Source organism: Piliocolobus tephrosceles, unplaced genomic scaffold (assembly GCF_002776525.5).
Source record: "Piliocolobus tephrosceles isolate RC106 unplaced genomic scaffold, ASM277652v3 unscaffolded_45374, whole genome shotgun sequence".
Taxonomy (NCBI): domain Eukaryota; kingdom Metazoa; phylum Chordata; class Mammalia; order Primates; family Cercopithecidae; genus Piliocolobus; species Piliocolobus tephrosceles.
Genome location: NW_022330281.1, coordinates 17,920 through 35,607, shown reverse-complemented (window position 1 = coordinate 35,607; position 17,688 = coordinate 17,920). Strand labels below are relative to the sequence as shown.

The following is a 17,688-nucleotide window of genomic DNA, read 5'->3' as shown; positions in this document are numbered from 1 at the left end:
TACAGGAGTATAGTCATGAACAAAGTAGAAATGGTCCTTGTCATTGTGGAACTCTTACAGTATATTAGGGAAGATGACATTAAGCAAATAGTTGCTATTTCTTTTTTTTTTTTTTTTTTCTTTTTTGAGACAGGGTCTGGCTCTCTTACCCAGGCTGGAGTACAGTGGCATGATCATGCCTAACTGCAACCTCCACCTTCCGAGCTTAAGCCATCCTCTCACCTCAGCCTTCAAAGTATCTGGGACTACAGGCAGGCACCACCGTGCGTGGCTAATTTTTCTATTTTTTGTAGAGATGCGATTTTACCATGTTGCTCAGGGTGGTCTCAAACTTCTGAGCTTAAGCCACCTGTCCCCCTTGGCTTCCCAAAGTGCTGGGATTACAGGCGTGAGTCACCACACCCGGGCCGATAGTTACTGTTTCCAAGTGTGCCAAGTGCTGTAAGGGAGAACTGTTGGTGAGGTTTGGACAATATGGGGACTAGGGAAGTGGGACAAGGGAAGGCTTCCTGGGGAAATGATGTCTATAGAGATTGAGGGATGGGTTGGGGAAGGCTAGGTGGGGGTTAATGGGAGAAAAAAGTAAGTTTCCCAAGGAGATGAAGCCTTCTGTAAAGACCACTGACAGGAGAGATCACTGAGTTTGAGGAACTGGAAGGAGGTTAGTGTGTCTGGAGTACAGTAATGAGAGCGAGAGCATAGTGTTAGGTGATACTGGAGAGGTTAGCAGGAGCCAGATCTGATCTTTATTTTAAGGACAGTGCAAAGCCACTGAAGAGTTTTAAAAGCAAGAGAGATACCATTTTTGTTTTTCTTTTTTTTTTTTTTGAGACGGAGTCTTGCTCTGTCGCCCAGGCTGGAGTGCAGTGGCCGGATCTCAGCTCACCGCAACCTCCGCCTCCTGGGTTCACGCCATTCTCCTGCCTCAGCCTCCCGAGTGGCTGGGACCACAGGCGCCCACCACCTCACCCGGCTAATTTTTTGTATTTTTAGTAGAGACGGGGTTTCACCGTGTTAGCCAGGAGGGTCTCGATCTCCTGACCTCGTGATCCGCCCGTCTCAGCCTCCCAAAGTGCTGGGATTACAGGCTTGAGCCACCGCACCCGGCCTTGTTTTTCAAAAGATAAATCTTCTAGAGCACTCCGAGCATGAGATAAGTACTTTCACTTAGGAATAGTTAACTGTGTGATTGTCAGTGGTCTGGTTAAATAGCTACCTCTTGGTAATTTTTAGTATCTCAAGAAAAAGATGATTCATTTAATAGGTGGTGTTCATAAAACTGAGACATCTGACAAAAAATAGAATTGGAACACCATTCTCATCATTTTCCAAAATAATTTCCAAATGAATTAAAGGCTTAAATATATAAAGTAAACAATAACAGTCTCAGAATAATATTTAGATGACTATATAATCCAAGGGATGGAAAGACATTTTAAATCAAGATAAGAAGCTCAGAAGATGTTGTATCAGAAGCTGTAGTAGGAACATGTAAAAAAAAGTTTTTTTTTTTTTTTTTTTCTTTGAGACAGAGTCTCGCGCTCTGTTGCCCAGGCTGGAGTGCAATGCCATAATCTTGGCCCAGTGCAACCTCTGCCTCCCAGGTTCAAGCGATTCTCCTGCCTCAGCCTCCTAAGTAGCTGGGATTACAGGTGCCCCGCTACCACGCCTGGCTAATTTCTATATTTTTAGTAAAGAGGAGGTTTCACCATATTTGGTCCACCTGGTCTTGAACTCCTGACCTCAGGTGATGTGCCCGTCTTGGCCTCCCAAAGTGAGCCACTGTGCCCGACCATAAAAAATTTTAAAACTTGTTTTTTTTTTTTTTTTTGAGACAGAGTCTCGCTTTGTCACCCAGGCTGGAGTGCAGTGGTGCGATCTTGGCTCACTGGAAGCTCCGCCTCCCAGGTTCACTCCATTCTCCCGCCTCAGCCTCCCAGGTAGCTGGGACTACAGGCACCCGCCCCCATGCCTGGCTAATTTTGTTTTTGTATTTTTAGTAGAGATGGAGTTTCATCGTGTTAGCCAGGATGGTCTCGATCTCCTGACCATGTGATCCCCCCGCCTCGGCCACCCAAAGTGCTGAGATTACAGGCATGAGCCACCGCACCTGGCCTCAAACATTATTTTGAGAAAAAGAAGCATGTCATATACTGCTACAGTGTAATTCTGTTTTTGTGAATTTTGGGAAGAGTCAGAAGTCAGCTAGGGTGATAGAAATCAGAACAGAGGTTGCCTCTTGGTCCCAGGGACTGATGGGAAAGGGGCATGAGAGAACTTTTTGGGGTGATGGAATTGTTATGTATTTTGATTGGCAGGGTAGATACATAGGTGTAAACATTTGTCACAGCACATTGAACTGTGCATTTATTTTTATTTTTAAATACTTATTTAGAAATGGGGTCTTACTCTGTTATTCAGGCTGGAGTGCATTTCTTCTGTGGCGCCGTCATATCTCCTTGCAGCCTCTAACTCCTGGGCTCAAATGATCTTCCTGCCTTTGCCTCCTGAGTAGCTGGGATTACAGGCCTGAGCCACCGTGCTCAGTGTATACCGTTATTAAAAAGAAAGAGTTATTTATATCTGGGTAAGAAAGAATGGTGGTATCAATGGAGACAGAGGCCTCGGACAGATTGGTGAGATGTTTAGGAGATAGAATTGATAGGACTTGGGCACTTGGACTGTAGGAGGTAAACAAGAGGGAATCAGAGTTGATAGCTCTTTGTCATGTTTCGAGATATTTTTCCCATTTTGTCTGGAATTTTGGGGGAGTCTTATTTTAGCCCTTTTTTTTTTTTTTTTTTTTTTGAGATGCAGTCTTACTGTGTTGCCCAGGCTGGAATGCAATGGCACAATCTCAGCTCACTTCAGCCTCTGCCTCTCGGGTTCAAGTGATTCTGCCTCAGCTTCCCCGGTAGCTGGGATTATAGGTGACTACCACCACACCTGGCTAATTTTTGTATTTTTAGTAGAGACAGGGTTTCACCATGCTGGCCAGGCTGCTCTCGAACTGCTGACCTCAGGTGATCCACCTGCCTCAGCCTCCCAAAGTGATGGGATTACAGGCGTGAGCCACCGCACCTGGCCTGGCCTCTTTTTTTTTTTTTTTTTTGAGATACAGTCTTGTTCTGTTGCCCAGTCTGGAGTACAGTGGTGCGATATCAGCTCACTGCAACCTTCACTTCCTGGGTTCAAGCAATTCTCCTGCCTCAGCCTCCTGAGTAGCTGGGATTGCAGGCACCCGCCACCAAGCCCAGCGAATTTTTTGTGTTTTTAGTAGAGACAGGGTTTCACCATCTTGGCCAGGCTGGTCTTGTACTCCTGACCTCGTGATCCACTTGCCACGGCCTCCCGAAGTGCTGGGATTACAGGCGTAAGCCACAGTGCCCCGTCTGCCTCTTTTTAATATATAGAAGTTCCTACATGGTAGAATTTATCCAACCTATTCTTTAATGACCCCTAGGTTTCATTTTATAGAAGATTTCTTTACCCTGAGCTTATGAAAATGATTCTCCGTGTTTTCATCTAGTACTTAGGGTTTCATTTTTTCATATTGATGTTTTTGATCTCTGGAACTTAGTTATGTACAAAGGGATAATGTAGGGATTCAACTTACTATCCAGAAAGCCCAACCAGCCATCCCAGACTCCTAACCTGTTTTTGAGGATATCTACAGAAGAAGTCTTCTGTAAGACTGTTAAAAAGAGTTAGGAGTTAGGGAATTTTAAGAATTGTAGCAAATCAGGGTCAGAGTAGGTGAGTATCAATCAGTTTATAAATTTATTTATAAATCAGTATTATATATTCTGAATATTTTTGCAGCCTTTGGTGTAATTAGTATTACTGAGATACACATTGAGGGAGAGTTTTTCCACAAACCTATGTTGGGTTTGTGTTAGAGAAGGAAGCTAGAACTGGCCTTCTTTTTGTGTGCTTTTTTTTTTTTTGAGATGGAGTCTCACTCTGTTGCCTAGGCTAGAGTGCAGTGGCACAATCTCGGCTCACTGCAACCTTCGTCTCCTGGGTTCAAGCAAGCAATTCTCCTCCCTCAGCCTTCCGAGGATTACAGGCACGCACCACCACACCCGGCTAATTTTTGTATTTTTAGTAGAGATGGGTTTCACCGTGTTGGCCAGGCTGGTCTCAAACTCCTGACCTCAGGCGATTCGCCTGCCTTGGCCTCCCAAAGTGCTGGGATTACAGGCGTGATTCACCATGCCCGGCCAGAATTGGCTTTCATATATTGTATTTTGCATCTCTAAGTTTTGTAGAACTTGATTTGCTATGGTGTCAATGTTCATGTCCCTCCAAAATTCATGTGTTGAAATCCTATCCCTCAAGGTGATGGTATTAGGAGGTGGGGCCTCATTAGATCATGAGGGTGGAGGTTTCATGAATGAGATATTAGTGCCTTTATAAGAGACCACAGAGGGAGCTCCCTTGTTCCTTCAACTATGTGAGCTTATTGTGAGAAGATGCCTGTCTGAACCAGAAGTGGGCCTTCACCAGACACCAGATTTACCTGTGCCTTGATGGACTTTCCAGCCTCCAGAATTGTGAGAAGCACATTTCTATTTTCAACCCCCCAGTATATGGTAGTTTGTTATGAAAATTGAGCAGCCTAAATGGACTAAGAAATGACATAAGAGGAAGAGCCATAGATGTGAATAAGGAAACGTGGGCTTGGAGTACTGTTATTAGCAAACTCAACTTAGGATCTTGAGCAAACCACTTTTTCCATGTTAACACCACCCTCTCACCAAAGTATGGATGATAATTCCAGCCCTACTTAGTCATGCTGTGAGACAGTCTAGTACCAGGTAACCCCAAGGGAAATAAGCCCAAGGATTGTAGGAATGTTTCTTTCCTCTTTTCCTGTGAGATAAACCACAGAAGTTGCCTGAGGAGTGGAGAATGAATTAAGAATATAGCAGAGATGTGAGGATATGGATTTTAGTAAGCAGGAATTAGGCCAGGTGCAGTGGTTCATGCTTGTAATCCCAGCACTTTGGGAGGGCAAGGTGGGCAGATCACTTGAGTCCAGGAGTTTGGGACCAGCCTGGACAACGTGGCAAAACCGCATCTCTAGAAAAACTACATAAAAATTAGCTGGGCGTGGTGGTACGTACCTGTAGTCCTAGCTACTTGGGGGCGCTGAAGCAGGAGACTTGCTTGAAACCTGGAGGCGGAGGTTGCAGTGAGCCAGCATCACACCACTGAATTGCAGCCTGGGTAATAGAGCAGAATCTTGTCTTAAAAAAAAAAAAAAAAAAAAAAAAAAAAGGAAAAGAAAAAAATATCATTTTAAAATAAAAAAGAAACCAGGAATTTTTCTTTGAATTGTCTGGCTTGTCATTTCCTTCTTTTCTGTTGCTTTGTATCACGCTGCCATTTTCTTTACTTCTGCTTCTAGGCATCTGAATTTACTTGAGAGAACCACCTACTCATGTTATTTTGACTTTTAAAAAGAATTTATTGTTTTCTTAAATTACAAAAGTAAATGAGCTTCAGTATAAAAACACTTAAAATAGTCTAGCAATATATGAAGTAAAAAAGAGATGCCCTCTTCTTTTTTTTTTTTTTTGAGACAGAGTCTCACTCTGTCATGTTCTGTCGCCCAGGCTGGAGTGCAGTGGTGATCTCAGCTCACTGTAAGCTCCACCTCCCGGGTTCACGCTATTCTCCTGCCTCAGCCTCCCGAGTAGCTGGGACTACAGGCGCCCGCCACCATGCCTGGCTAATTTTTTGTATTTTTAGTAGAGACGGGGTTTCACCGTGTTAGCCAGGATGGCCTTGCTCTTCTGACTTTGTGGTTCGCCTGCCTCAGCCTCCCAAAGTGCTGGGATTACAGGCGTGAGCCACCACCTATGCTTTTTTTTTTTTGAGATGGAGTCTTGCTCTGTCGCCCAGGCTGGAGTGCAGTGGTGCAATCTCGGCTCACTGCAACCTCCGCCTCTTGGATTCAAGTGATTCTCCTGCCTCAGTCTCCCAGGCAGCTGGGACTATAGGTGCATGCCACCCCACCCAGCTAATTTTTGTATTAAAAAAAAATTTTTTTTGAGATGGAGTCTCGTTCTGTCGCCAGGCTGGAGTGCAGTGGTGCGATCTCGGTTCACTGCAATCTCTGTCTCCTGGGTTCAAGCGATTCTCCTGCCTCTGCCTCCAGAGTAGCTGGGACTACAGGCACGTGCCACCACGCCCAGCTAATTTTTGTATTTTTAGTAGGGATGGAGTTTCACCGTATTGGTCAGGCTGATCTTGAACTCCTGACGTCGTGGTCTTGAACTCCTGACGTCCTGATCCACCTGCCTCGGCCTCCCAAAGTGCTGAGATTACAGGTGTGAGGTACCACACCCGGCTGAGATGCCCTCTTCTTATACCTCTTTATTTCCTCTTTCCAGAAGAAAATACTGTTTTGTGTCCTTCAAGACTTTTTTATATTTATTGTTTATTTATTTTGTGTTGGAGTCTCATTCTGTTGCCTAGGCTGAAGTACAGTGGCGCGATCTCAGCTCACTGCAGCCCACCTCCCAGGCTCAAGTGATTCTCATGCCTCAGCCTCTGGAGTAGCTGGGATTGCAGGCATGTACCACTGTGCCCGGCTAATGTTTTTGTATTTTTAGTAGAGACGGTGTTTCACCATGTTGGCCAGGCTGGTCTTGAACTCCTGACCTCAGGTGATCTGCCCACCTTAGCCTCCCAAAGTGCTGGGATTACAGGTGTGAGCCACTGTGCCCGGCCTAATTTATTTATTTTTTCCTGAGACAAAGTCTCACTCTTTTGCCCAGGCTGGAGTGCAGTGGTACAATCTCAGCTCACTGCAACCTCTGCCTCCTGGGTTCAAGTGATTCTCGTGCCTCAGCCTCCCAAGTAGCTGGGATTACAGGCACTCGCCACCATGCCCGGCTAATTTTTTTTTTTTTTTTTTTTGGTATTTTTATTAGAGACAGGGTTTCACCATGTTAGCCAAGCTGATCTCAAACTCTCTAGCTTAGGTGATCCACCTGTCTCAGCCTCCCAAAGTGCTGGGATTACAGGCGTGAGCCATTGTGCCCAGCCATTTTTTAATTGTTAGTAGAGATGAGTTCTCCATGTGTTACCTAGGCTAGTCTTGAACTCTTGGGCTCAAGTGATCCTGCCACCTTGGCCTTCCAAAGTGTTGGGATTATAGGTGTGAGCCACTGCAGCCGGCCCAAAAGCTATGTGTATGTTTGTGTGTGTGTGTGTGTGTGTGTGTGTGTATTTTTTTGAGATGGAGTCTGGCTCTGTCGCCCAGGCTGGAGTGCAGTTACACAATCTTGGCTCACTGCAAGCTCCGCCTCCTGGGTTCACGCCATTCTCCTGCCTCAGCCTCCCAAGTAGCTGGGACTACAGTTGTGTGTCACCACGCCCGGCTCATTTTTTGTATTTTTAGTAGAGACAGGGTTTCACTGTGTTAGCCAGGATGGTCTCGATCTCCTGACCTTGTGATCTGCTTGCCTCGGCCTCCCAAAGTGCTGGGATTACAGGCGTGAGCCACCGTGCCTGGCCAAAAGCTATATTTCGAATCACATTTGCACACTGGCTCAAGTTAAGCCACAGGAAAGTTCAATCTGAAATTTAGTTACCGTTATAAAAATTGCCATTTTTTTTATAAATGGCATTTATATGCCATTTTTTATATAAGAGCCAGCTAATCAATATTTGAGTTACTTAATCAACAGCAGACTTGGAGTTATATGGATTTGAGAGAGTTTTTAAGAGCCCTCAATTCATTTCCTCAACATTTTGGAACATGTGTTGATAATGTGATAAAACATTTCCCTTTGCCAACAATTGCGGATAATGCGATTGCCTCAAATAAACATAAAAAACAGAAAAACAAAAAACCAGACATCCTGAGTAATATATTCCAGAAATCAGATTGTGCATTTAGTGTTGCTAGGGAGGATTATGCCATTTTGCTGCTCCAAATCATAAACTTTTCATAGAGGAAGTGTTTCCCCAAGGACCAAAGAATCCTTCCTTTTTCCCCATTGTAAATTTACCATGCTTTTTGTCCTAGATCTGTTGTTTTAGGTCAATCATAACCAAAAGATGAATCTTTATGTAGTTATTTCTGTAAACAAAATTTTACTTGTTGATGACTACATTAGTGTTACTAAAACTTGATTTGGCTTTGTAGAGGAGATACATCATTGTGTTGTGAATTTTAATTTCACCTTCTAATAGATTTTGTGGTTTCATTTTACCAGTTTTAATAATGGAACAAGTGTGGTATTTTTAACTATCATACTTAAATTTTGTGTTTAATTTTTCTCTAAATTATATTTAATATGTTTACTTTTCAGGAATTACCCAACTCTGTCTTTTTGGTGATGGAGGTAGGTAGTATAGAAACTTCTGTTTAATTTATTTCCAATTTCTTTTTTTTTTTTTAGATTCTAGCATAAATCTTCGTATTTCAAATCGCTTTTGATTAATGTGAACCTTAAGATTGACAGTAGATAAATTATTTGAATGTTTGTGTTAATAAAGTTGATTCGGTGATCTAGATTCTACTCAAGGAATATAAATTTTTTTTTTTTTTTTTTTTTTTTGAGACGGAGTCTCGCTCTGTCACCCAGGCTGGAGTGCAGTGGCCGGATCTCAGCTCACTGCAAGCTCTGCCTCCCGGGTTTACGCTATTCTCCTGCCTCAGCCTCCTGGGTAGCTGGGACTACGGGCGCCCGCCACCTCGCCCGGCTAGTTTTTTGTATTTTTTAGTAGAGACGGGGTTTCACCGTGTTAGCCTGGATGGTCTCGATCTCCTGACCTCGTAATCCGCCTGTCTCGGCCTCCCAAAGTGCTGGGATTACCGGCTTGAGCCACCGCGCCCGGCCAAGGAATATAAAATTTTAAAAATTTTGAATCTATGTTTTTAGGCTATATTTACATGACATTATATACAAATGATTTTTTTAATCACAATTGAGAATAGATTGAATTAATCTTGAATCACTGTGTTTATTTTCATTACTTTCTCTTTTCTATGTCAGTATTGCAATGGTGGAGACCTCGCAGATTATTTGCAAGGTAACTGTGTGTGTGTGTCAGTGTTCAATAAAGATAGTGCTGCAGCCTGTTTAATTCTAAGAGGTACTTTTGAAATACACTACCCATTTTCTGCTCTTGTATAGAAACATTCAGTAAATATTTGTGTATTTGTTTGACTTGTGATCACTTTGCAGACCAGTTGTTGTTTGTGGTTTTGTTCCTAAGCTTTACTTGTATATAAGTATTTACCTTTTTGTGTGTCTCTCTCTGACAGTGTTTGAGAGATGGTCCTCTCTCAAACCATCTCTCAGGAGAGGAGAAACCCGATAGAATTCAAACCATTTCTCAGGAGAGGAGAATGGTTCTCTCAAATGGTTCTCTCAAACCATTTCTCAGGAGAGGAGAAACCCGATAGAATTCCTCTCCTTCAAAAGTCTTCACTGAGTTGTAGTCCTTTCCATTTCTTTCAAAATAAAAAAAATTATAGTGGAAAAATGTATCCAAGAATGTATTTGTGTGAACATTTCTTGTAATTAAAAAAAGGCAACAAAAAACATTATAAGGCATTAAAGGTAACATTGAAATTATTTTGTGGTACAGAAGTAAGATTTTAGTATTAGATGGTGCTTGAAATTTTGAACCCAAAATGCATACATGTAGGATATGAAGCATTCAGATCAAATTGTGTGCCTCCAGAGTATTTTCTTTTTCTTTCCTTTTTTTTTTTTTTTTGGAGATAAAGTCTTGCTCTGTCGCCCAGGCTGGAGTGCAGTGGTGCATTCTCAGCTCACTGCAACCTCCGCCTCCGCCTCCTGGGTTCAAGTGATTCTCCTGCCTCAGCCTTCCGAGTAGCTGGGATTACAGGTGCATGCCACCATGCCCAGCTAATTTTTGTATTTTTAGTAGAGACAGGATTTCACCATGTTGATCAGGCTGGTCCCAAACTCCTGACCTCGTGATCCGCCGGCCTAGGCCTCCCAAAGTGCTGGGATTATAGGGTGAGCCGCCACACCTGGCCAGTGAAGGCAGTACCTACTTGTTCACCCCTTAAAAGTTGCAAGGGGAATATGCAAAAAGACAGTAAAAGGTTAACACATTCAACCTATAAATAGATTATGGCATCTGAGCGTGGTGGCTCACACCTATAATCCCAGCACTTTGGGAGGCCAAGGCGGGTAGATCACCTGAGGTCGGGAGTTCGAGACCAGCCTGACCAACATGGAGAAAACTCATCTCTACTAAGAATACAAAAGTAGCTGGGGGTGGTGGCACATGCCTGTGATCCCAGCTACTTGGGAGGCTGAGGCAGGAGAATCATTTGAACCCAGGAGGTGGAAGTTGCAGTGAGCCGAGATCACGACATTGCACTCCAGCCTGGGCAACAAGATGGAAGCTCCCATCTCAGGAAAAAAAAAAAAAAAACAGATTACGGCAGTTGATGGTAAAGCACTATGGACAATTTACAAAATATAACATAGATATATAGGATAATATAGAATATTGCTAACATTCAGAAGCTGTGTAGAGAAAAATGTAAAGAATACCAGTACTTGCACCCACTACCACCATTTACAAGGGAATTATAGGCTGGGCATGGTGGCTCACACCTGTAATCCCAGCACTTTGGGAGGCCAAGGTGGGCGGATCACTTGAGGCCAGGAATTTGAGACTAGCCTGTTCAACATGGTGAAACCCTGTCTCTACTAAAAATATAAAACGTAGCTGGGCATGGTGGTGCATGCCTGTAGTCTTAGCTGCTTGGGAGGCTGAGGCAGGAGAATCTCTTGGACCTGGGTGGCGGAGGTTGCAGTGAGCTGAGATCAAGCCATTTTACTCTAGCCTGGGCTGCAGAGCAAGACTGTCTCAAAAAAATCCCCCCAAAATAGAAGAAAGAAATTATAAATACAGTTGAAGCTCCCTGTAAGCCCTTCTGCAGTCCCATTCCTGTCCTTTCCCTAGAGGCAGCCATTGTCCTGAATTTGGTAGTTTAAAAAAAAAAAAAAACTGTCAATTTAGTAAACACATTTCAAAATGTTATTCGTAGATAGAACGCAGTGAGACAGACACTTTCATTCACTGCTGTTGGAAAGGAGTTAAGGTGGAAAGCACCCTGCTCTGCCTTTCTTCACGTCCTTGGTGTTCCTGATGAAGCGCTTTTCTACTTGGGGTCAGACTGAGTGACACCAGCTTACAGCCCGCATTAGAATGTCAGTTGACACCAGCTTACAGCCCTCATTAGAATACCAGTTTTTTTTTTTGAGTCCTGTGGGTCATACCTGTAATCCCAGCACTTTGGGAGGCCCAGACGGGCGGATCACAAGGTCAGGAGATCGAGACCATCCTGACTGACATGGTGAAACCCCATCTCTACTAAAAATACAAAAAATTAGGCAGGCGTTATGGCGGGTGCCTGTAGTCCCAGCTACTCGGGAGGGAGAGGCAGGAGAATGGCGTGAACCCGGGAGGCGGAGCTTGCAGTGTGCTGAGATCATGCCACTGCACTCCAGCCTGGGTGACAGAGCAAGACTCCGTCTCAAAAAACAAAAAAAGAATATCAGTTTTTTCTTTTCTAGAGAGCATGTTGTTAAAAAAAAAAAAAAGAGAATATCAGTCTCATTAGCAACTGTTATTCACCCGTAGAAGCACTATTACAACAGTTTTGTTGAACTCTTGTGTTTGATACTCTAAAGCAATATTGTTAGGAGACTCAATAGTGAAGAGCTTAAGAGCTTGAATGTTGGAGTCAGTCAGGTAAGCATGGTTCTAGCACCAGTGTTTACTCATACTGCTGTATGATTTTGGTTTTATAACTTCTCCCTGGTCTTTCTCTGTCACAGTCTGTAAGGGAATCCCTTGTAGTATGAAAGCACTTTAAAGTCACGTGAAAGAAATTCTGGTCCTTAGAGGAATTATTGAGATCTGCACTGTCCAATATAGTAGCCACTGACCACATTGGGCTCTTGAAATGTGGCTAGTCAGAATCAAGATGTGCTATAAGTGTAAAATGCACAACGGAATTTGAATACTTCATCAGAAGGAAAGAATGATTAAATCTCATTAATTTAAAAATATTTATTACGAGTTGAAATGGTAATATTTTGGATATATTGAGTTAAATATATTAATTATATCTCTTTCTTTTCACCTTTTAAAATCTGGCCACAAGAAAATGGAAAGTTTGATGTGTGGCCACCTTAATATTCGTGTTGGAGAGCACTGGTCTAGAAGGTCTGGAATGTTTAGAAGGTCTAGAATGTCTAGAAGGTTGAATGCCATTGTGTCACAATAGGATCATTTAGTCCTTTAATTTGCTCTTTGAAACAAACACCTTTTACATTTTCTTTCTTTCTTTTTTTTCTTTTTGAGACAAGAGTCTCACTCCATCGCCCAGGCGGGAATGCAGTGGTGTGATCTCGGCTCACTGCAACCTCTGCTACCTGGGTTCAAGCCATTCTCCTGCCTCCGCCTCCCAAGTATGCTACAGGCACCTGCCAGTGTGCCTGGCTGATTTTGTATTTTTAGTAGAGATGGGGTTTCGCCATGTTGGCCAGGCTGGTCTTGAACTCCTGACCTCAGGCGATCCACCCTCCTCGGCGTCCCAAAGTGTTGGGAATACAGGCGTGAGCTGCCGTGCCCAGCCAAAATGAATTTTAAATATACCATCCATTTCAGTTGTCACAATGTAATTTAAGTAAAACATTACAAAAATAAAGTTCTAGTTGTTGATTTGACCTCCCCACTATTATGCAATAATATATATATATTAGCATCTGCAAGAAAGTAGATCTGGAAAAATGCACATCAAATTGTTAACAGTGTTCATCTCCAAAGGATGATTTTTTTTTTTTTTTGAGATGGAGTCTTGCTTTATTGCCCAGGCTGGAGTGCAGTGGCAGGATCTCGGTTCATTGCAAGCTCCACCTCCCAGGTTCAGACTATTCTCCTGTCTCAGCTTCCCGAGTAGCTGGGACTACAGGTGTGCACCACCATGCCGGGCTAATTTTTGTATTTTTAGTAGAGACAGCATTTCACCGTGTTGGCCAGGCTGGTCTCAAACTCCTGACCTCATGATCCACCTGCCTTGGCCTCCCAAAGTGCTGGGATTACAGGCATGAGCCACCACACCCAGCCCCCCGAAATTTTTTTAAATTTTATTTATTAATTTTTGAGATGGCATCTGTGTAGTCCAAGCTGGAGTGCAATGGCACGATCTTGGCTCACTGCAACTTCTGCCTCCCAGGCTCAAGTGATTCTCGTGCCTCAGCCTCCCAAGTAGCTGGACTGTAGACGTGTGCCACCATGCCTGGCTAAGTTTTTGCATTTTAGTAGAGGTGGGGTTTCATCATGTTACCCAGGGTGGTCTCAGACTCCTGAGCTCAGGTGATTCGCTCATGTTGGCCTCCCAAAGTGCTGGGGTTACAGGTGTGAGCTACCATACCCAGCCTTAATTTTTAATTTTTTTGTAGAGGCAGAGTCTTACCATGTTGCCTAGGCTGGTCTCAAACTCCTGGGCTCAAGCAGTCCCTCTGCCATGGCCTCCCAAAGTGCTGGGATTACAGGCATGAGCCACACACTGGGCCATATTTGATAATTTTTAAATCATAAAGTTTTATTTTATTTGAAGATGTTAAGGACATGTAAAACTTGACAGGTCATTAAAATGATTTTAAAACCATAATATTTCACTTGTTCCAAGTATTAATGTTATTTCTCTCTTATTTACAAATGGAAAGGTTATATAGAACACATTCTAAGAATTACATGGACAGACATGCATCACAGATAATTTAAATAGGTACATGGATACTAAATCCTCAGTGGAGGTAAGGAATTACACTTGTGACTTTTAGACTCATTGTAATAAGCTTATTTGCATACTTACTACATTGAAATATTATGTGCAAAGCCCTTTTCTAAAGATTTCATAATTTTTTTCTTTTCTTTTTTTTTTTTTTTGAGATGGAGTCTTGCTCTGTCACCCAGGCCTGGAGTGCAGTGGCGCGATCTCGGCTCACCGCAAGGTCCGCCTCCCGGGTTCACGCTGTTCTCCTGCCTCAGCCTCCCGAGAAGCTGCGACTACAGGCGCCCACCAGCAAGCCCGGCTAATATTTTTGTATTATTAGTAGAGACGGGGTTTCACCGTGTTAGCGAGGATGGTCTCGATCTCCTGACCTCGTGATCCACGCGTCTCGGCCTCTCAAAGTGCTGTGATTACAGGCTTGAGCCACCACGCCCGGCCAGAACATATTCTAAGAATTACATGGATAGACATGCATCACAGATAATTTAAATAGGTACATGGATACTAAATCCTCAGTGGAGATAAGGAATTACACTTGTGACTTTTAGACTCATTGTAATAAGCTTATTTGCATACTTACTACATTGAAATATTATGTGCAAAGCCCTTTTCTAAAGATTTCATAATTTTTTTCTTTTCTTTTTTTTCTTTTCTTTTTTTTTTTGAGATGGAGTCTGCTCTGTCACCCAGGCTGGCGTGCAGGGCGCCATCTCGGCTCACTGCAAGCTGTGCCTACCGGGTTCACGCCATTCTCCTGCCTCAGCCTCCCGAGAAGCTGCAACTACAGGCGCCCACCACCAAGCCTGGCTAATATTTTTGTATTTTTAGTAGAGACGGGGTCTCACCACGTTAGCCAGGATGGTCTCGATCTCCTGACCTCGTGATCCACCTGCCTTGGCCTCCCAAAGTACTGGGATTACAGGCGTGAGCCACCGCGCCTGGCTTCTTTTTAATGTAAATATTTTTTGCTAATCTTCTCTGTACAAATTTTATTATATGTGCTGCTGAAACGAGCAGAAGTTTTCATTATTAAATGGGTTTTATTTAATCATCATGTCAACCTCATGTAGTCTCATGAACTTTTATACATGAGGAAGGTGGGCACAGAGGGATCGTCTTTAGGGTAATACATTCAGTGGAAGACCTAGGAGTTGAACAAAGGCAGCCAGACTCCAAATCAAGCTGTTAACCACAACATGCTCAGGCATACACAGAAATAATGTAGAATTTACTGAATAGGCTGGTCACGATGTTTCTCACTGTAATCCCAGCACTGTGGGTGGCCGAGGCGAGTGGATCACTTAGGTCAGGAGTTCAAGACCAGCCTGGCCAACATGGCAAAACCCTGTCTCTACAAAAATAGAAAAATTAGTTGGGCATGGTGAAACATGCCTGTAGTCCCAGCTACTCGGGAGGCTGAAGCAGGAGAATCTCTTGAACCCAGGAGGCAGAGCTTGCAGTAAGCCGAGATTGTGCCACTGTACTCCAGCCTGGGGGACAGAGTGAAACTCTGTCTCAAAAAAAAAAAAATTACTGAATAATGACTCACTGCTTTCAAATAATGTTCATATCACCTCTTTATAGTGGTGAAATAGGTTAAAACATTTATTCTTAGGTATCTTTAGTTATGAAAGATATTCTAGAGGAATGGGGGATATGGGAGATAAAAGGACAGAGTAGATACAGTAACACAGATTCCTCATAGGTACAGGTAGCAGTAGTATCCAGGTCCCTCTGGTCAAAGATTTTACTTGTTTGTAACTTGTGTTCACATAATGGTTGGAATTAAATATGGACACTTATTCCAGATATTTGACTGATATGAAGGGGAACTTAGCTTTTGGCTTGTAAAGGACATCCGTATTTATTGAGTACCTATGGTGTTCAGAGTCATGTGGGCACCATCAGCAGTAAAAACATGAAGGGAAAAGCAAAACACACAGGTGAAACAAGATGAAAGTGCCCATCAGTTCTCTTTACAACAGGTTGACTACAAGTTTTGAGAAATCTGGTATCTCTTCATCAACGTCAATTATTAAAGTTAAAAATGAATAAATGTGAATACAGATTCTTTATTCCCTTCATGCTGTCCTTTACAACCCAATCCTGTTGATGGAATATGCAGATGGTATTTGATTTTTTGTGCTTAAATATTTATGTGACTCCTTTTGTACCAGCAAAAGGAACTCTCAGTGAAGACACCATCAGAGTGTTTCTGCATCAGATTGCTGCTGCCATGTGAATCCTGCACAGCAAAGGAATCATCCACAGAGATCTCAAACCACAGAACATCTTGCTGTCCCATGCTAATCGCAGAAAATCAAGTGTCAGTGGTATTCGCATCAAAATAGGTAAATGGCCATGTATTGTGTTATGGAAAGGACATTTTTGAAACTATTTTTAGACAACTTTAGCTTTATTGAATGATGAATTTTTTTTTTTTTGAGATGGAGTCTTGCTCTGTTGCCCAGATTGGAGTGTAGTGGGACGATCTCGGCTCACTGCAACCTACGCCTCCTGGGTTTGAGTGATTCTCCTGCCTCAGCCTCCTGAGTAACTGGGATTACAGGCATGCACCACTATGCCTAGCTAAATTTTGTATTTTTAGTAGAGACGGGGTTTCACCGTGTTGGCCAGGCTGGTCTTGAACTCCTAACCTCAGGTGATCTGCCCGCCTCAGCCTCTGGAAGTGCTGGGATTACAGGTGTGAGCCACCACACCTGGCTAACTGATGGATTTTATTGATGCAATTTTGATATTTTTATTGAGATCGTGGAGTTCTCTTAGGTGAATCCTTTACATTATTGACAGTGTCTGCTAAGTCTCAGGCAATGCTGACAGGCCCTTATCAGGAGCTCTAAATATGAATACCTGTGTCTCTCGAGAGGAAAATTGATGTGGTGTGGTTACTGGCAGCAAATTAATAACCCTGTTTCTTTTTTTTTCTTTGAGATGGAGTCTCATTCTGTCACCCAGGCTGGAGTGAGGCATGATCTCAGCTCACTACAACCTTCCGCCTCCCAGGTTCAAGAGATTCTCCTGCCTCAGCCTCCCAAGTAGCTGGGATGCGCAAGTAGCTGGCATGTTCCACCACACCCAGCTAATTTTTTTTTTGTATATATTTTTTTAGTGGGGACGGGGTTTCACCATGTTGGCCAGGCTGGTCTCAAACCCCTGACCTCAAGTGATCCGCCCACCTTGGCCTCCCAAAGTGCTGGGATTATGGGCGTGAGCCGCCACGCCCAGCCATAACCCTGATTCTTTACAGTTCCTAGGCTTTTGACATAGGGATCTCAGAGACCATCTAGTTTAGCCCTTTGCAGTTTTTTTTTAGCAGTACCTCAAAATTATTTGAAACAATAAAAACATAATTGTTCACATTCTACATCTGATATTGATATTTAATGAAAACTGTATTAATGAGCTACTTATTATAATTAGCATTTTCACTTGCAAAGTTTCATGCACCTTGGTTACAAATCTGGCAGAGGAGTGACTTGTACAGTTGACGATTACTACTATTTTTAGCTTGTTGAAATTGAGGTAGCTACTTTTTTCTTTGGTGGACAGTGATATTCAGTAAGCTGTTTATTTTTCACAGTCCTTTGTGCCTTCTTGTGTCTTGAAGAATCATATGATGTATGTTAGGTATCAGCGAAGATATAATTTGCTTTTCTACTTTCTATTTTGTGAAATAGCGGATTTTGGTTTTGCTCGTTACCTACATAGTAACATGATGGCTGCAACACTGTGTGGATCCCCGATGTACATGGTGAGTGAGTTTTTGCATCCTTGTGTGTTTAAAGTGTGGCTCCATAAGCATTGGAATTTAAATATAATGCTTGCTTCCAAATAAGATGTGATCTTACATA

The 17,688-nt window shown here is 43.0% G+C and overlaps 1 long non-coding RNA gene across 1 annotated transcript; it reads left to right on the top strand.

Moving 5' to 3' along the window:
* Positions 1-7,508: 7,508 nt before the first annotated feature.
* LOC113224597 lies at positions 7,509-17,682 on the top strand. The gene is made up of 4 exons (XR_003309289.1): positions 7,509-8,363; positions 9,018-9,054; positions 15,994-16,167; positions 17,515-17,682. It is a non-coding gene; the product is annotated as an uncharacterized LOC113224597 (long non-coding RNA).
* The last annotated feature ends 6 nt before the right edge of the window (positions 17,683-17,688 follow it).